The sequence below is a fragment of the Macaca nemestrina genome, chromosome 5 (genome assembly GCF_043159975.1).
Source record: "Macaca nemestrina isolate mMacNem1 chromosome 5, mMacNem.hap1, whole genome shotgun sequence".
NCBI classification, from domain to species: Eukaryota; Metazoa; Chordata; class Mammalia; order Primates; family Cercopithecidae; genus Macaca; species Macaca nemestrina.
Genome location: NC_092129.1, coordinates 176,030,467 through 176,051,299, shown reverse-complemented (window position 1 = coordinate 176,051,299; position 20,833 = coordinate 176,030,467). Strand labels below are relative to the sequence as shown.

General features: G+C 41.0%; 1 long non-coding RNA gene across 2 annotated transcripts in view; it reads left to right on the top strand.

Moving 5' to 3' along the window:
• The window catches only part of LOC105487401 (uncharacterized), a 56,700-nt gene extending 36,122 nt beyond the window's left edge, over positions 1 to 20,578 (top strand). Inside the window, exons 3-4 of one of the 2 annotated variants that reach the window (XR_011624054.1) lie at positions 11,130 to 11,223; positions 12,148 to 12,302. This is a non-coding gene — a long non-coding RNA (uncharacterized lncRNA). Of the gene's footprint in view, positions 1 to 11,129; positions 11,224 to 12,147; positions 12,303 to 20,227 lie in introns of those variants that run through there. The other variant, XR_011624057.1, reaches the window with a different exon arrangement.
• The last annotated feature ends 255 nt before the right edge of the window (positions 20,579 to 20,833 follow it).

The window sequence follows — 20,833 nt, the reverse complement described above, 5'->3', positions numbered from 1 at the left end:
TGACATACCGTTCCAGTTTTCCTCACGTATCCAGGGAACTTTTTCTGATTCTTTCTGCTTTCTCTGCCCAACTAATAAAAAGTAATGTGCAATGTGTCAGGAAGTGTGTGAGCATTTTTCATCACTCATTTAAGCCATATTTGAAAAAAATAAGTGGACACTATTAAATTGATTTTAAGACCTGAGAATTGTTTAATTCTTTTAACATTTGTATTGGGCCTTGGCAAAAATGTAAAACTAAAGAAGTTGACCTTCAGAAGGCCAAATATCATTTTGGATAAATTTCCTCTTAATGTTGTGGATATAACCTTTTAAGGAACTAGTGTCTCTAATTCCTTCACCCCATTCTTTCCCTGCTCTCCCCCCATCTACACATTTGTGTTTTTTTTTTTTTTTTTTTCTTATTTTTTGAGATAGAGTCTTGTTCTGTTGCCCACGCTGGAGCACAATGGTGTGATCTTGGCTCACTACAACCTCTGTCTCCCAGGTTCAAGCGATTATGTTGCCTCAGCTTCTCGAGGTGCCCACCATACCCGGCTAATTTTCACAATTTTTTTTTAGCAGAGATGGGGTTTTACCATGTTGGCCAGGCAGGTCTCAAATTCCTGACCTCAAGTGATCTGCCTGCCTCAGCCTCCCAAAGTGCTGGCATTACAAACATGAGCCACCGTGTCAGGCCCATTTGTGTTTTCAAATTTTGCTTTTGGGAGCTAGCTTATATGAAGTGGTAAAAGACTAATAAAAACCTTGAAGTACAACCCTTCTGAAATGTTTGCATTTTAACTGGGATCAGTGCTTTGAGGTGAAAAATATATAATATTTTACACATGGATTTCAGGTCATTATCCTTTTTTTTTTTTTTTTTTTTGAGACGGAGTCTCGCTGCGTCTCCCAGGCTGGAGTGCAGTGGCGTGATCTCGCTCACTGCAAGCTCCGCCTCCCGGGTTCCCGCCATTCTCCTGCCTCAGCCTCCCAAGTAGCTGAGACTACAGGCGCCCGCCACCACGCCCGGCTAGTTTTTTGTATTTTTAGTAGAGACGGGGTTTCACCATGTTAGCCAGGATAGTCTCGATCTCCTGACCTCGTGATCCACCCGCCTCGGCCTCCCAAAGTGCTGGGATTACAGGCTTGAGCCACCGCGCCCGGCCCATTATCCTTAAATGAATAACTTGATTTCCATCCTCCTTCCCCATTATCCTTCTCCTCTCCTGAGGGCTGTGTAGGGATACTTAAACCATCACAGTTACGATTGCTTACTTTGCCTTCAGTTAACGTTGCTTCTACTTAGGAGGAAGTTTTGTTGTTCTATTTATTTCTTATTACAATTATCAAATATCTCTGAAACTCAAACACATTTTTAAGGAAAACCTCTTCCTTAACTCTTTTTTTTTTTTTTTTTTTTTTTTTTTGAGACAGAGTCTCACTCTCTCACCCAGGCTGGAGTGCAGTGGCGCCATCTCGGCTCACTACAAGCTGCACCTCCTGGGTTCACGCCATTCTCCTGCCTCAGCCTCCTGAGTAGCTGGGACTACAGGCGCCCGCCACTGCGCCCGGCTAATTTTTTTTTTCTGTATTTTTAGTAGAGACGGGGTTTCACTGTGGTCTCGATCTCCTGACCTTGTGATCCACCCGCCTCGGCCTCCCAAAGTGCTGGGATTACAGGCGTGAGCCACCGCGCCCGGCCTATTCCTTAACTCTTAACAGCAAAGGCCCTACGTCTAACCCCAGAGAGTTTTATTTTACATTTAATTTATTTGAGTGCTTGTTATCTACGTGTTGGAATACACCCTTGCATTTTCTTGAAAAAGTAAAAATAATACACATGTAAAATAACATATTTTATTGATAGTCCTAATTCTCACATCTGATTCATTTTATTGAAGGACAAAATATTGTGATTCCTTGATTTAACCATAAGAGTGGCCTTTTTTGACTTTAAAAGAATTTCTCTCTCTTTGCTATTAACACCAACTGACAGGACTGTAGCCAACAAGCAGCGCCCGTCATCTTGAACAGTGACGGATGTTTGTTATAGCCCAGGCTTGACTAGTATTATCTGTGCAACTATGTTTTTATCATCAAGTCAGCCTAATTTGATGTGAGTTTTGGGAAAGAATGTTCTCAACACTGAACAACGACCAAATAAAACCACTTTTATTTGGTTAACCAAGGTTTAATCAATAAACCCATCACCATTAAATGTGCTGCACTGCCCTGTGTTGTAATGTGGTTGTTCTCTCTCTCTGGTCATGCATTTTGTCACTTATGGGATGGAAGTTCACTGTGCACAGCAGTTTTGGCACTTGGGAAACAGAGGCACATGGATAAAGGACTCTTTTGTAGCTCGAATTCTAGAGACATTTAGCCAGGTTCTGTCTTTGCTCTATGGGCTTCAGTAAAGAGCAGTGGTCGGGAGAAATAGTCCATCTTCACTCATCCTGCAGCTGAAGAGGGATGAGAGCAGGGAGAAAGGAATCAAGCACTGCCTTTTCTATGGAAACATTAACCATTTCAACAACATGAGCGTCACAACACGCAATCCGGATGGAAGAAGCCACTGTGTTAACAGATACACTTCCATTCTCTTCAAAGCGATTTCTTTTTCCTCTTGGACTCCCATTGGGGACCAAAGAGTGAAGAGCCTTCAGGTTCATTTAATGTTTACTATGCCTCAAGCGTTTCCTTTGATGTCTATATCATTCCTCTCATTTTACAACTGAGGAAACACTGGGCTCAAAAGGGTTAAATCACTTGTCCAAGGTCACACAGATGTCAACAGAAGAACTAAGCTTTTGATTCCTAAAATATATATAATTTAAAAATTATTATATATTATTATATACATATAAAATTATATATATATAATTTTCTAATACACATAGTAGAAAATCGCACTGCTTATTTGTATAGATAACAGTCCATATTTGTAGATCTTTAAATCTTGTATTATAGGCTTTTTTTTTTCTTTTTTGAGACAGAGTCTTGCTCTGTCGCCAGGCTGGAGTGCGGTGGCGTGATCTCTGCTCACTGCAACCTCCACCTCCAGGGTTCAAGCGATTCTCCTGCCTCAGCCTCCCAAGCAGCTGGGACTGAATACAGGTGCGCACCATCACACCCGACTAAATTTTGTATTTTTAGTAGAGACGGGGTTTCACCATGTTGGCCAGGATGGTCTTGATCTCTTGACCTCATGGTCCACCCGCCTCAATCTCCCAAAGTCCTGGGTTCACAGGCAGTATTATAGGCTTAAAAAAAACAAATAAAAGAAAAACCCTTTCTGCCTTAAAGGTAGAAGCTACTGTTAGAAACTTTTGGAAAAGTGGAAGATGAGTGGCCTTTGTAATTAAACATTACTGGGCTTGAAGCCCACAGCTAGCGGTGCGGCCTTGTGTGACAATGCTTTTCCCTCCCCCCACCTCATATTCTTCATTTATTTCAGGAGAATGCTTCTACTGAGAAATTGTGGACACTCTATAAATGTTACCTTGGGATAATTCTAAACATATCACATGAATTGATCACAATGACGGAATTTTTTTAAGTATGTTGAATATTTCTTTAAGGTGTTATTTAATTAATCTCCACACTTTTATAATGTTCATGCATGATAATTTGGGCAGAGAAGTCGAGTTGATAATATGCCCTATCAATAAAACAGGGTCAAATTTAATAGACGATAATGTAAAGATGGGAATAAATTATAGTTTTCCTTATTGTTTTTACTTGAACGTGCGTAACTCAGCCTCCATTCTCATAGATGACAGAAAGACACTTACATTTGACAAGTAAAGATAATGGTCTTTTTCTTTTTAAAATAGTTCCTTCCAGATAAATTGGTTCAATTAATAAACTTCAGATTCCCTCTCAGGGTCTTTCCTCCCACTCATCATTCCCACAATGTCACCTGAATGAAAGGAGAAGCTCATGAATTTCTGGGGAGCTGAGACACTCTCTCCTTCCTGGTCACTTTGTACCCTGCACAGGGACCTGCTGAAGTGTGTTAGGTCCTGTGTGGCATCCTTCTGGGGCCTGCTGGGGCATTCTGTCCCCTCAGACTCTGAGATGTCTTTGGACTGACCCCAGACCTCCTCAGGCCATTGGTCCCCTCAGCACTTTCATTCAAGAGTCTGTTGAGGGAAGCAGGGTAGCTAAACAAACAGTGAGTACATAGCATAACAAATGCTACAATGGAGGAAGCACTCATTGTCAGGAAGCACCATTTCTATGAAAATGGAAAGTCCAAAAACAGTCATTACTTTGCTTTTGCCGGAATCCAGGTGACTTCTGGCATCAATGCAGAAATCAGGGGTGCTGAACCCAGACTCCACTGTCTGAGAAAGGCTACCTGTGAAAACTGGCTCTGGAGCTGCAAGCTGAAGGAGGTGCAGGAGGCAGCTGGCCAGACTAAGGGTTTTGAGAGTTGGGGATGGAAAGGAGGAGTGCATGTGTCCATTAGAGACTCAGGCATGTGAGAGGGCCCAGTGGGAGGCTTTTTCAAGAAACTGAAAGGTGGGGGCTGGTGTGGTGACTCACGCCTGTAATCCCAGCACTTTGAGAGGCCAAGGCCAGTGGACGGCTTGAGCCCAGGAGTTGGAGACCAACCTGGGCAGCATGGTGAAACTCCATCTCTATAAAAAATTTAAAAATTAGCGGGGCATGGCAGCATGTGCCAGTAGTCCCAGCTACTTGGGAGGCTGAGGTAGGATGATCACATGAGCCAGGAAGTCAAGGCTGCGGTGAGCCATGATTGCTCCACTCCAGCCTGGGTGACAGAGCAAGACCCTGTCTCAAAAAAAAAAAAAGAAAAAAAAGAAAAAAGAAAGAAAGAAAGAAAGGTGCGGTACCATGTGTGTGGGTGGAGCTGGAAGCATCACACAATCAGGCTGAAGGAGGAAGCTGGGATCAAGTTAAGAAGGGCCTTGGTAACCATGGTAACATTGGTCACCACAGCCAGTCACTGTCAAGAGCACTGGGAAACCATAGAAGTCTTGGGAGCAAAGGAATGACATGATCCCCTTTGTGGGAAGATGACTGAGCTGTATGTACATGATGGGTGTGAGAACCTGTTGTAAGAGTCTAGGGATTTATTAGAAAAAATATATGATTAGCTTAACAAAAATCTCATTTTTATGGCATGGGTTGGCATCCAGGATCATTAATCAGAATTCCCATTTTTTTTTCTGGAAAAGTAGAAGTCAACAACATACACTAAAATGTTATCAGAAGAGTACTCTAGTTTAACATATGGATACTTTTATATTCTATATATTCCATATAATATATTCTATAGTCCATGGCTCTTTCCATCCACACTCCATTGAAAATAAATTATGGAATTATTGAAAAATAAATTATGATACTAAAAAACTCAATGAATAATAACTTAAAGATAAAAATGCATACATCTAAAATCTTGTCAACTGGTCCATTACTGTAGGAGCTCTTATTAAGGTTCACATATTTGCATCATATTTCCCGGGCTCAGATCATAATCTCCCATGCGCTTGTGACACATTTTAGACAATAAAAATGATCAGAAGAGACATGTGATGCTGTAAGACACTGAGATTTGGGGGACAGTTTGCTACTCTAGCATAACCTGGTCTATCCTGGTGAATATAACTCTATTACATCATAAAATAATACATCAAACATGGAATTTTTAAGTATCTCAATCTCTTATACAAATGGAAAATCTGAAAGCTTTGGCTGGCAACCAGGTCACTTCTTGATGAATGCTTCCTGGGCTTTTAGGTGTGCCAGTGATGGGAAAACTGAGGATGATGAGGAAATGAAGGAAAAAAAGAAGAGAAGTCTTTCTCCAGACCTGACTTGGGAACTTTCCCTTATCTCATCCATCTCCCTTCCCCAGCTTCCTGTCTCAATCTCATTAAGCTCAGCAGGAGACACATTGGAAGAATTTCCCTTGAAGAAATATTACTCGTTACTTTCCAATAAGTGAACTAAATGGATTTAGCACCTGGGCAGTTTGTGCTAAGATGCTTATAAGCCCGAGCTGATGTGTTCACAAGTTCTGAGCACTATGCAGGGGGATATCCAAATCCTGTTTACAGGTGCTTGAATGACACAACCGTGAACAATAATTTCAGTCAAAGTGTGCAAAAGTCGAGCCAACAAAATGCATCTTTTTTTTTATAGTACTGTATCAGTAATTTTGCCCTATTTAAATCATTATAACACTTAAATTCTGGTGTCTTGTATCAAAATGCTTTGGATGCCTGTTCATTAAAATTCTCTGCATGTTATTCATCAGCATCTTGTGTGAGTTGGTTCTTGGTAGTGATTTTAACATGCTTCATCCTTATTTTGTGTTCTTTTATTCCTTTCCCTGCATCCATGTGTTGCAAGGCTTTATCTCTAAAATGCTAATAGAATTGTTACTGGAGGAAGCAGCAGCTACAGAAACAGGCTCTGATCTTTTGGTACAGTTCCACTCTAGTTCCTATGCTAGCAACAACTGAAAAATTAGAAAGCAAGCTCTGCACGACTGATGGCTTGATAAGCAAAGTGCAAAGACCTGCACAAAACAGGCCAAAACAATTGCTGCTTCAAGAATAGAAAAGAAAAATAATAATACAAAAAAAGAAAAAAAAGAAAAGATGTTGGGATCAGGGGTCTTTCACCTAAGGAGAAAAGCTTTATCTTTTCTGCAGATTTCACCAGTCACCGACATTGTACGCGAATAGTGACATTTAGTAAAATAGTAAATGAAGGGAATAAAGTTTACGGTTGCATGTTACTTATGATTATGTAGATTATAAGGGGAAGTTGGATGGTTTCCTTAGGTTCTTTGGAGGGAAGTCTACAGTCAAGTTTATGAAATGGAAATATGGTCCACAAAGAATAACCTCTCCTACAGCACAGGGAGGCATGTGTCCTTCTAGAAATCTGCTTCCCATTTTTCATGTTTTTTGTCATTTTATCTAACTATTCATTTATCATGCCAAAATTATTTGAAGCAGTTTATGAATATTTGGCTTTTAGATGAAAAAAACCCTACGTGGTCATGAAATGCAAATGATTATTGAAAGTCCTAGCTTTCCAGATTCACACTTACCCTACTAAGCTTTAGCCACTCAATTTATGTATAGAGAAACATTTTTATTTTATTTATTTATTTTTTGGAGACAAAGTCTCACTCTGTCATCCAGGCTGGAGTGCAATGTCATGATCTCGGTTCATTGCAACCTCTGCCTCCCGGGTTCGAGCCATTCTCCTGACTCAGCCTCCCAAGTAGCTGGGACTACAGGCGTGCACTACCACGCTGGCTAATTTTTGTATTTTTAGTTGAGACCGGGTTTCACTATGTTGGCCAGGCTGGTTTCAAACTCCTGGCCTCAGGAGATCCACCCACCTCTGCCTCCCAAAGTGCTGGGATTATAGTCATGAGCCACTCTGCCCCGCCCAGAGATACATTAAATATCTCTTATTAATATCATCAGTGTTTGTCTAGGGTTATCATCCACAAATGAAGCAAGTCAACCACCACCTTCAAAAGGCAGGATGTCTTACAATTGATTCATCAGAATCCCAGTTGGAGTGGCTTAAGGCTTTCGTACTTCTCTTTGTTATGTAGCATCAAAGATGAGACACTGGGCACTGCTTGAGATAAAATACCTAGGAAATGGTTTCGGTTTATGCAGAGACACAAAGTGGTGTTACTTGTGCTTCTCCCGGCTGTGGGGGATCTCCAGTTCGTCTTTCTGTGCTGAAGAGAAAACATAATTACTGCGTTCAGGTTTATGTTTTAAAATCTCCTTTTCTTGAGATAACTCTGTGTGACTGTCAATGCTCCTAATGGAGTTTGAAGCCCGGCCATATTAAACCAGGGAGCGATCGTGTCATGCTGGCCTCCGTGAGTGCACTGTCCCTGTCCAAGCCGATGTGGCATTAGACAGCCTTCCAAATTCTGGGCTCAAGTTTTGGATGTGCAATCATGTTTCCTTTGGAAAATGATTTTTTAAGTGACTGAAATAAGATTGATTTTCCTTCTGTATGTTAGTTGCACTTGTAAAAACAGCTTTAACCAAATTTTAGGGTCTTTCTAACGTAAGTCATTTCTACAATTAAAAGTGTTGTGTTTAAAACAAAAAGTCTATTTTGCAGATGAACACTTCCTTCATCATGTGTCCTTCCCTTCCTGCATAAAAGCAAATAGAATCTGTTTTATTTTTTATTTTTTAGATGGAGTTTCACTCTTGCTGCCCAGGCTGGAGTGCAGTGGTGCGACTTCGGCTCACTGCAACCTCCACTTCCCAGGCTAAAGTGATTCTCCTGCCTTAGCCTCCAGAGTAGCTGGGATTACAGGGCACCCGCTGCCACGCCTGGCTAATTTTTTTGGTATTTTTAGTAGAGATGGGGTTTCATCATGTTGACCAGGCTGGTCTTGAACTCCTGACCTCAGGTGATCCTCCTGCCTTGGCCTCCCAAAGTGCTGGGATTACAGGCATGAGCCGCCATGCCTGGTTGCAAAAAGAATATTTATATGTTCTCTGGAGAAAAGGTCAGAGGCTCTGTCTGGGTATGTGTGTGTTTTCCAGAACATTCTTTTTCATAGTAGTCTCTGCGAACTTCCAGATTTATATAGCCTGTAAAGGTGAAAGCAAATGTAAAGAACGTTGTTTGGTTTCCTTAGAAGAGAGGTGCAGAAAATTTGTCTGGCTCTATTACTTGGATAATAAAATAAATCTTAGGGATTTTGAGCCTTTTTTAGAACATGTTCTATGTTACTCCAGTTAGCAACTTGCCAATTTTTAATATTTATTTATTTATTTATTTATTGCAGTTTGGTACAGGAAAGTTTATCTGGTATTAGAATAGACAAAGCAAAAATTCCCTCCTTTTTTGAGGAGTTCCTCAACTGAGGTAATATGAGCCACCTCACAATATTTTTGTGAGGGTTAAATGAGATAATGCATTAAAAAAATAGCATCACATCAAACATAAAATAGTCACTCCATAAATATCCATTGCCTTTCATCTTGTTCTCTGACATTCTTTTTCCTTAAGGAAAATCTTACATTAGCCTTATAGTCAATGAGACAAAATGAATGAAGGATGGAAAAAGGAAGGGAGAAAGAAAGAGAGGAGGCCAGGTGCAGTGGTTCACACCTGTAATCCTACCACTTTGGGAGGCTGAGCTGGGTGGATCACCTGAGATTAGGAGTTCAAGGCCAGTCTGGTCAACATGGCCAAACCCCATCTCTGCTAAAAATACAAAAGATTAGCGAGGCATAGTGGTGGGTGCCTGTAATCCCAGCTACTTAGGAGGCTGAGGTAAGAGAATCCTGCAACCCAGGAGGTGGAGGTTGCAGTGCGCCGAGATCGTGGCACTGCACTCCAAACTGGGCAACAAGAGTGAAATGCCATCTCAAAAAAAAAAAAAAAAAAAAGAGAGAGAGAGGAATAAAGAATAAAGGAATGGTATCAACATCACATAAAAACCAGTTCAGAAGCACAATTTTAGTTAAAATGATCACTTGGTATCATGCTAACCAAAGTAATTGATTCAGCCTTTAAAGAAAAATTGGTTGTATAACATTTACTCAGCATGTACTAAGTTCCAGGTACTGGGTTAGGCAGTAGGTATTAAAAGGTGAGCAGCTGGGTTCCAGCCCTCTAGGAGCTCAACTTCTATGGAGAAATAGACACAAAAATCAATAGCTCCAATACAATATGCCAAATTCTGTAACAGAGGAAAGGCTGAACATGGGTGATGTTCTTACACTGAAAGGATTACTTAGATTTAGAGCCATGAGTTCCGATTGTCTCTAGCACATTACAGATAGTTTGATGCAATGCTTTTCCCTTGTGAGAACTCCTTGTCATTGGATGGACAGTCAGGATAATTTGTTGCTTAGACTCAACTTCTTTTGGCTTCTGTAAAAATTATCTGAGTAGCGAGGCAAAATGCTTGAGAATTAGGGATAGCCATAGACATCAGTTTCCTCAAGGGGTAAGAAGTTTTATCATTTGCGTTTTCATCTGTAGCAAAAAATACAAATGCATAAAAGATCAGGACCCAAATGAAGTATTTCACCACCTGGGCCTCTAAAATAAGTTGGCAGCTCCAAAGAGAAGGTGTAGATTGAAAAGAGGCCCCTATCCCTCATAGCTTTAAGCAGACCTGACAGTTTCTTATTTAGAGAGTGTTCCTTAGTTGACATGAAAAGTTTTGATGACACACCACCCTAATTATCCCCTACCCTCTGGAAGAGCTGAATCCACAACCCAATTCTGGGTGACATGTTTTTGCCCTTCTTGCTATTATCAGTCTCCACTAACTGGTCATCACATCAAGTTAACCTGCAAATACAAACTCCTGAGCCATTTAATGAGACCCTGATCTATGGCCAACTTGAGGCCCTCCTTGCCCATCTCTTCCTCCATTGAACAACATCAAATAATGCTTCCAATAAAATTGATGCATCTTTGTTAGAGATGTCAGGTTTAGGGGTGTCTGGCCTCTGAAGCTGGCTAAGGCATGAGTCCTTTTCTAGACAAGGTAGAGAGCTCACTGGAGTGATTAGAGCAATTATTCAGGGTTACCTGTCATATTTAATCAGCTCTGGCCCATGTGGTGGGAAGAGGTGACCTAGACCTGCCTTTTCAGACCAACTATTGCTGGTCGGATGGCATCTTTGCCTTCAGCATCTCCTTAGATATGCTCGAGTTCCAAACATCTATTGGCAAAACTTAACTTTCTTGCATTTATTTTTTTATTCTATTGTAGTAGCCCTCTTACTCAGAGGTCAGCTGAGGCTTGTTATGATTTATTTTTCTTCTGCAATTTCTCTTTTATCCTACCTGACATATTTTATTGCTAAATTTCCCGTGTGATAAAACAAGAGTCCCTCTAAGTTATGGAAAACTTCTTATTTCCTTTCATCCCATCAAATCATCCTGAAGAGCAGATAAAAGCCTTTTAGTGAAACCTGGTATTACTGAAAAAGGGAAGAAATTCTAAAACCATAGAAACATGGCTTATATCTGGTGCAGAAGTTGTTGATGAAGTAGACTTTATTGTTAACATTATGAGCCTTATCATCATCATTATTATCATCATCATCATCTTCACTGGCATTAATTCTTGCTTGCACCTCCATTAGGTACTTGCGTGTATGCGAGCAGCACTAGAAATGCCATAACAATGGAATCATATGTCCACAGTCCTACCTCTTTGAGCCATGCAATTTAAGGCAGGTAAATTCAAACATGCATTAAAAGTAACACATTACATTTTGATTTAAGAACAAACAAGAGCTTGGATTGTAAAAATAATTGAAACATTGCCTTTATGTATAACATTTTATTTTTTTAAGCGTGAGAAGTGAAGGAAAACCACAAGTGCTACGTATGTCATCCAGGAGAATGTTTTTACCCCCTGCTTTAATTTCTCAGAGGGATAATTAGGGCAGAGGTGGGACATTACATTATTAATTACTTTAGAAAAGGGAAATCGATGTCTTGTGTGATAGGGCATTTCAGCCATATTACCACCAAAATTAAAATTAGGTATTTTGGTAATTTTTATAAAAGTGAGATTTTTTCTTTGGCTAATGATAAGATTGGGATAGCATCTCCTTGGTGATCAGAAATACCCTTGATATATGACAAAGTATGTGACTCAATCTGGGTCAGTGAAAATTTTCTCTCCCCCCGATTTCTATTCATTGTAAGTAAAAACTCACTCTAGAACTCTGTGAGAACTCCTCTTATTTGTGGCCCAGAAATAACATTTAATAGTTACTTGTTATTACTCCCAAATCAACACATTTCCAAGCAGAGTCAAAGCAATATGCTCTGCCAGGGTGGATCCAGGAAAATGGTAACCACTCATGAAATCCGTTGTTCCTTTTGTTCCTCTTGCCAGGGGTAGCTTTTTGGAGCACCATCATTTACTAAAACCTGCTTTCCCATTCTTGTTGGACCCATGTTGCCATTGGGAAGTATTTTTTTCCAAGTAAAGTTGTCTCAAGTGTTATTTGGGGCTTGGGACAGTGGGGTGGTCCCACTGAATTCTATAGTATTTACTGCCTTACAAAACAGATATTACCTTTTATTATTATTTTTCCTTTTCTGCATGAGTTCTGTCTATGTAACCACACACTATGTCTTTTCAGACAGATGTGACCTGGTGGAAGTCATGTCATCTCACTGAGCTTCAGAGTCCTCATTTATAATGTGGGGGGTAGTAATACTATCTTCCTGATCCACGTCACAGGCTGTTTTGACACGAAGCCTGAGATAATATATGTTGAATGAATGAATGAATGAAAATGTGTTGAAAAGTATAACATACTGTGCAAATTTAAGTCCACAGGTGCCTAGAATAATAGATCTCTTCGACATGACCTAGCCCAGTGCTATTGTTTCAGAGATGAGGAAACTGGAGTCCCTGCAGGTAGTCACGGAGTGCCTTAGTGCAGCTGCGCCTGTGTTCAGGTCTCTGGACTCTCAGCCTGGTGCTCTCAGTTTTCTACCATGTTGCTTCTCTCATCAAGCAGGGCCTTCCATGTGATGGGCACCAAGTAACTGATTATTACCAGACCAGAGGCAGCACAACCAGAGGCAGCACAGCCTGGTCTGCCTTTGGGGTGTGAAAAACTGACACTACCTCCTTTCTTGAAAGCAGAAGGTGGCAGAAAGGTAATGAGAGGGTTGGTGCTTGTACAAGGGATGGGAGAAGCAGGGCTTCGGAGGATGAAAAGGAGTACCAAAGAGGATGGCCAAGCCCTATGGAGATGACCTTTGCTGATGTACATTTTCCAGGTTGGTTATGGGTAGCTTAAGGTGGGGAAACCTTATGGGGATTTATGCTTGAATGGAAAGCTCACTTTCCCCCTTCCAGTAGTACTCTGCCTTCCATGTGTGACCACTCATGCCTGCTATCCAATGGGTGACTCATTTCTAATAGGAACTACCTGCAGGCATAGGACTCAGGTTGAGAAGTTGCTTCCAAACAGCAAAGTCGTTATCAGTCTCAGATCCAGTTCATGAATCTGGCACACCATAGCGGGAGACAGATCAGAATTCAAAGATCTGGAGAGGTAGCCATTTCGAACATCAACCTTGTTGGGGAGAGATGGGAACCAGAGGGGCTATTGACAAACGAGCAGAGATCTGTAACAGTCAAGATATGGACTGGGATGCAACTGGGTAAATGTGGCGGTTCTGGACCAAACTTCATATAGGTAGAGAAACTGCAGGCATTCCTTTTACATGAAGCTCATTGTTCGTTGCCGAACTGGGCTGGCCTATGGGTCACATTGGCATCCTATATAAAGCTTTGGTTGGTACTTGTGTTAGTCCATTTTGCATTGCTATAAAGGAATACCTGAAGCTGGGCAATTTATTTAAAAAAAAGAGGTTTATTTGGCCAGGGTTTCTGCAGATCATACAGGAAGCATGACACCAGCATCTGCTTCTGCTGAGGGCCTCAGGAAGCTTTCAACCATAGGGGAAGGTGAAGGGGGAGCAGGCATGATTCATGGTGAGAAGGGGAGCAAGAGAGAGAGGAGGAGGCGTGGCAGACTCTATAGACCATGAACTGTTGTTCATGAACTCTCATGAACTAATAGAGCAGAAACTCATTCTTTTCTTTTTTTTTTGTTTAGACGGAGTTTTACTCTTGTTTCCCAGGCTGGAGTGTAATGGTGCAATCTTGGCTCACCGCAACTCCCACCTCCCGGGTTCAAGTAATTCTCCTGCCTCAGCCTCCTGAGTAGCTGGGATTACAGGCATGTGCCACCATGCCTGGCTAATTTTGTATTTTTTAGTAGAGATGGGGTTTCTCCATGTTGGTCAGGCTGGTCTCGAACTCCTGACCTCAGATGATCCGCCCACCTCAGCCTCCCAAAGTGTTGGGATTACAGGCGTGAGCCACCACGACTGGCCAGAAACTTTCTTTACTGTAGGGATGGCACCAAGCCATTCATGAGGGATCCTCCCCCATGACCCAAATGCCACTCACCAGGCGCCACTTCCAACATTAGGGTCACATTTCAATATGAGATTTGAAGGGGACAAACATCTGAACTATATCAGCCTTTAAAAAAACTAGGAGGAGAGGATGGAAATGCAGTTAAGCTGTGTCTACCATACTTCTCCTCAGGGTACTGCTGTAGGAAGGCAAGCCAGTGTCTCATTTCAGGGGGTTGAATCATCTATGCTCTTCACACCTCAGTCAGAATACAGCTGCTGCTTCTTTGCCACCCACGATAAAAAGGAAAATATTTGTTTGAGCAATCAGGGCGTTCAACTTCTTCCAGTGCCCTAGAAGTAACTGAAGCAATGCAATTATTCTTGAAGAAGACAAAAGAAAGTGCTGCCAGACATCTTAAATTAAAGATGCAGTGCAAAACCTTACTGTTATGTCTGAATGCTGTACTCAATGGCAAACTCACATACTAAACAGATTTAAAAACACTTATGGTAGCAAAGTCGTTCACTTCTATTCTTGATCCAGCTGTTGGTGAAGTCTTGAAGAGACAGAATTATTCTCTTCATATTTTGACACTTGTATTCAAAGTCTATTTGAATTAGCAGGTTTTGAAAAATGACATGTTTGCCCCTGTGGCTGAAGGAAAAAAATCTAGGTCAATGATAACCTCACTTCAACCTTCTCACTTTGGAATGGGTGCGTTCCCCCTCAATGCTGATGAGCGGTCAAAGCCCCCCAGGCACGCAGCCGTATTCACTGCCATCACTTCCCACAGGAGCAGAATGATAACACTTGTAAATGGAGGTGTTGCGCAGGCACATGAATTAATGCTCTTACTGGCTGGCCTAATAGATCCGTCAATTAGCAAAAGGATCCTATGCTACCACTCAAAACTAAGAAAACTTAGGCACAACCGCCTCTCACCAATTCAATGTACCTGGAAACATCCCACTTTAAGGCTTGGTGGGGGAGAAAGACTCTCCTGTTTCATTAGTAGGAAGGAAATCCAAATCAAGTGTGAGTGATGGAAGCAGTGCCAGTAATCTTGAAAGTGGTGTGATTGCTCTGTGTGATATTTCAAAACCTCCTCTGAAGGGAAAAATCAAGACGATCGGGTCAGTCAGTTTCACACCAAACTGTGGCCTGGAGAATGGCAGCCTTTTCGTTGCCGCACGGTTAGAGAATGTCTGTGTGATGTGGATGTGGCATCTATTTTCGAACTGTAATCCAGCAGCTCTGGCATGCAGGGTTTTGTATTTCTGCACACTCTTTTGGGCTTTGTATTTCTGCAATGTTTGCCTGAGCTAACATTTCTCATGAACAGAAAATTGAAAATGTAAAAAGCAATTATAGATGGTGCGAAATAAAAAGACACCAGGGACATTGTATTCAGGATTTTTCAGAGAAACAGAGCCAGTAGGGTGTGTGTGTGTGTGTGTCTGTGTGTGTGTATGTGTGAAATAAAAATGCTTATGTGACGATGAAGGCTGACAAGACCCTAAGTCCTAAGATGTGCAGTTGTCATGCTGGAGACCAGGAGAGCTGATGGTACAGTTCCCGTCTGGGTCCGAAGGCCTGAGAAAGAGACGGAGTCTCAGTTTGAGTCCACAGGCAGGAAGAAACTGACGTACCAGTTTGAAGGCAGTCAGGTAGGAGGAATGCTCTCTTACCTGAGGGAGCTCAGCCTTTTTGATCTATTGAGGCCTTTGACTGATTGGATGAGGCCCACCCACATTTGGGCGGGCAGTCTACTTTTCTCAGTCTCCTGATTCAAATGTTAACTTCATCTAGAAGGGCCCTCACAGGAACATCCTGAACAATGTTTGACCAAATATCTTGGCACCCTGTGGCCCAGTCAAGTTGACACATAAAAGTAACCTTGATAGATTTTCACTGAGTTCGAAACTGGAAGCCAGTAGGTCTGTGAGGTTAGGTATTTTTTTGAAAAGCTGATGAGGAAAATTCCTGTAACACCCTGCTATCTCTTCACCCTTCTAATCTTCCCTGTCATGGGCAGGTAAGCCGCACGTCACTCAGATAATGGGCAATTGCTCAGCTGCTTTCTGGCCCTTTGGTTGTAGAGTTTGAGATCCTCATATGCAAAGTGGTGCTTATATCGCCTGCCTTTATGAACTGTAGGAATTCCTTGAGGATCACATGCTGACCGGGAATCAGGCACCCTGGCTTTTGGTTTGGGTTTGGCTGCTGATGTGTTGTGTGTTCACGCAAATTATCTGAGTTTCAATTTTTCTTTTTGTTTTTTTTTGAGACAGGGTCTCACTCTGTGACAGAGTGCAGTGGTGTGATCTTGGTTCACTGCAGCCTCCACCTTTTCGGCTCAAGCAATCCTCCCACCTCAGCCTCTGGAGTAGCTAGTACCACAGGAACAAACCACCATGCTTTTTTTTTTTTTTCTGTAGAGACAGAGTTTCACCATGTTGCCCAGGCTGGTCTCAAACTCCCGGGCTCAAGCGATCCACCTGTCTTGGCCTTCCAAAGTGTTGGGATTAAAGGCATCAGCCACCACGCCCAGCCCATTTTTCTTATTTGTAAAATAATTCACGTGATCTCAAAGATCCTTTCCAAGTTTCAAACCTTGAAATTAATAAATGGCTTGGAAACTGCACAGAGAGCTTGACTGTACATGAGTAATCTGGGGATGTGGATAAAATATTTTACTTTGATTTCCTAGTCAAAATGTGGACCTAAAACACACAAAAGAGTAGGCTGAGAGGAAAACTTACTTCTTACTGCTCTTTATTCTTTATTTTTATTTGATTAGTGTCTTATGTTTGAAGGATACTTCAGTTCTTTTAACTTTTCAATATCTAGAAATGATGAGCTTCTTATTTCCACATTTGGAATGAATTTTATTCTAAGTAATTGCTTCAAATGATTGCTTCTATTATTTTGTTTTGGTCCTCTGCCTAAAACATACCTTGAAGATTTTTTGAAAATACGTTCATTTCTTTCCACAGCAATAAAAGTATATTTTATGGTAACACTTGACATGCTTTGTGCTAATACATATGCTCTTTGACTTATGATGAGGTTATGTCCTTGCAAACCCATTTTAAGTTGAAAATATTGAAAGTAGAAAATACACTTAATACACCTAACTTACTGAACATCGTAGCTCAGGCTATCCTACCTTAAATATATTCAGAACATCATTATGAGGCAGTATCATATTGCGTGCCACTAGCAAGGGAAAATATCAAAATTTAAAATTTGAAGTATAGTTTCTGCTGAAAAGCTTATTGCTTTTGCACCATGGTAAAGTCGAAAAATCCTAAGTCAAACCACCATAAATCAGGCTGGAACCCAGCCTTGTTTTTTCATCAGTCAGTTTTGAATCCAATGACAATTATGTACCAAGAAGACATTAAAAAATGTTAATTTACACTTTGTGTACTTTTCTATAAAATGAAACTTTAGCATAAATGACAGTTGGATTTATAGTACGTGGGATAGAAGATACACTTCCTATTACTGTTTTCTTTTGTAAAGAAGGTAAGTAGCCTACTGCCTAGTGATAAGACTGCTAACCTCATAACTTCACATTTGAAACTCAACCTCCATCTCTTTTAGTTCCACACCGTATGTCAACAACAGAGATGGAGGCTATTGATCAATATCCTTGTGGACCCACCCATATATTCTTCATAGAATTGTGGCTGACAAAGTGACATGCTATGTGTTTTCACGATGACATAGAGATTGAAAATGGGAAAGTTAAATATAAATCTTCATGGAAGTTTCAGTAATTTTTAATAATTTGTTCTTTTGTGGCATGCATATGTGAATGATATATTTGTCCTAGAGCAATACGAATTCATTTCCCCACATCTGTAATATCTGCAGTAAGCTAAATTAAAAATGCATTTGTACTTGTACAGTTAAATGATCATATTTAATGAAATGTCAGAGATGAATCTTAGCAAATAGTCAGGAAATTATTGCAGGGAGTGCAGCATTTCATTACTAGCAGTCAGAGAAAAGCAAAGTGATTAAACAAATGGTTTACCGCTCTAAGGTGGTGACTGCCCAAGAAGAAGAGAATGCCAGTGTGTGGAAGTGAGAGACAAATGCTGCCTTTTCTGTGTCCGCCGTCTCTCTTCGCTGGTGCCCCTCTACCCCCACGGAATCCTGAGTCTGATAGTATCTCAGAGTAGGAGCTTTGGAGACTGTTTTCATGCTGAGGGAAATAGCCATTAGGAAATGGCTAAGGTGTATGGGAATCACCTCACATGAGGTCCAGGACCAGGCTTTAGCAAGGCTTAGGCACATGAGTTGAGTAGGAGTCCCAGATTAATTGAAAGAGGACAGGAAGGAACTGGTTGAAGACCAATGGATATGTAGGCCTCCAGATCTTTACCCAGTGGGGGACAATTGGATGTGGGTGGCCAGCAACACAGAACTGGGAAGACACAGGGGATTAGTAGCTGTGCTGTGAGTAAGAACAGAGTGGAAGAGGATACGCAGTAAGTGACAGGCAGCAAGCAGGCACAGAGGAGAAGGAGAATCAAGTGGATAGGAGGGAGGTTGAAGGGAGGACTCTGGTCATTTGAAAGGGCACAGTCCAGCTAGTTTATTTGTTCCCAGGGCAAAGTCATGCCTCACACAAATCTCACACAAGCAACTCGAATCATCAAATCATCAACTGTTTTGGTTGGTGTTCTCGGTTGGTTGTTGTCCCCTATGAAGATATGTTTAAGTTCTAACTCCTAGTACCTCAGAATGTGACCTTATTTGGAAATAGGGTTGCTACAGATTTAATTATTAGGTTCGTGCAAATGTAATTGAGGTTTTTGCCATTAAAAATAACGGCAAAACTATTATTAACCTAATAGTTAGGAAGAGCTCCTACTGAAGTAGAGTAGAATCTTCATCCCGTGCCTGATGTCTTTAGAAGATGATGTGGCCTGGCGCAGTGGCTCAAGCTTGTAATCCCAGCACGTTGGGCGGCTGAGGCCGGTGGATCACTTGAGGTCAGGCGTTCGAGACCAGACTGGCCAATATGGTGAAACCCTGTCTCTACTAAAAATACAAAAATTAGCTGGGTGTGGTGGTGCACACCTGTAGTCCTGGCTACTTGGGGGGACAAAACAGGAGAATCACTTGAACCCAGGAGGCAGGCGTTGCAGTTAGCCGAGATTGTGTCACTTCACTCCAGCCTGGGGGATACAGTGAGACTCTGTCTCCAGAAAAAAAAAAAAAAAGGGAGATGATGTGACAGAGGCAGAAGAGGCAGAGAGTGGAAGTATACAACTGCAGGTCAGGGAACTCCAAAGTTTGACAGCCACCAGTACAAGCTGGGAAGAGACAGGAAGTCTTCCCTAGAGCCTTCAGAGAGAGGATGGCCCTGCTGACACCTCGATCTCAGACTCTTCCAGAGCTGTCAAACAATAAGCTTTGTCGTTTTAAGCCACCCAATTTGTGGTATTTTCTTACGGTAACCCTAGGAACCTAATACAGTTGGTAAAACCCAATTCTGAATGGCCAAATCAATAAGTTATATTTCTCAGTCTTTGGAATTGTTTCTTAAGGAAATTCCATTACTTTTCATTTAAATTTTTGGTACTGTCATCCAGGGCTAGGGTGAGATAAGTTAGGCACTTACCTCAGCTGCAAAATTTAAGGAGCTGCCAAAAACCTAGGTAGTTAAGAGACTATTTCAGGACAATATTTTTTAAAATTAAAATTTATGCAAAAAATTATGATGAGGAGAATATGAGCATTTTAAATACAGGATCACTATTACTGATTCTTTTTCTCTTGAGTCTGTATGGCCTGGTACCACATTGTCAACATCTAAATAAAACAAGTATGTTTAAAATACATATAGTGAAAGACATAGATGCAAACATATTCATATAAGATATATTCTATATTCCAATTTTATCTTAGGAAGACACCCAAAAAAGATGACAAGGTAACAGCAAGGTGACTTGGGTTGAATTCACTTTTCCCCATGTGAGAACTTAGATTGTATTGACAGTGGGAAGACCAGATCAGGAACATTGGGTTACAAGGAGAGCCCAGGTCAGCATTGCTTAAACATGAAATCTGCATAAAAAACGCGAGCTGCTATAATTGCAGTAGCAAAGGGAATTAGATTCTTTGGCCTTTACCACATGACAGTATATGACAGCATAATAAATAAAGCAAAAATGATTTCTGACTTATACTTTTCACATCGTATCCCCGAGGCACTTTGCTATTGTTACAAGTATATTAAATGTAGGTCTGATTATTTTTCAGATGGAGCTGACAAGAGGCATAGTCTGGTACATGGAACTTGTGGAAAATGTTTGGTGGTTAGGATTTACCGGCTTTATACCTCTCCTGAAGCTAAGGAGAGATCAGTGATACAACTAGGAGAGCCCGAAAGTGGAATGCCTTTTCACACATGTAATTCACATGAACTTCCTTCAGTTGCTTAAAGATGTCGTTGAGTGTTTTGCCTAGCATGTGAAGTTGGTTATTAGCTATTCTCTTATCCTCTAAAAGTGCAAGTATCACTCCAGTGACCAATGGAGAGGACTTAGATATGGATTCTATGACTGGGAGAAAATGGACAAGATGGACATAGATGAAACATGGAGATCTATGTTACTGAAAAAAAATTTTATTGACCTGTTTTTTTTGGTGTATATAGTTCTATATATTTTAACACATGTATATATTCATGTAACCATCACCACAATCATATGAAAACTGTTTTATAAACCCTCAAACTCCCACATATGACTTCTTTATGGTCACATTCTCTAAAACTTTTGTCTTCTCTTTGCAGAATGCTCTGTAAATACTGATTATTTTAGAGTTTATTTTCCTTAATTCTTATGCTTTAAGATGATTCCATCT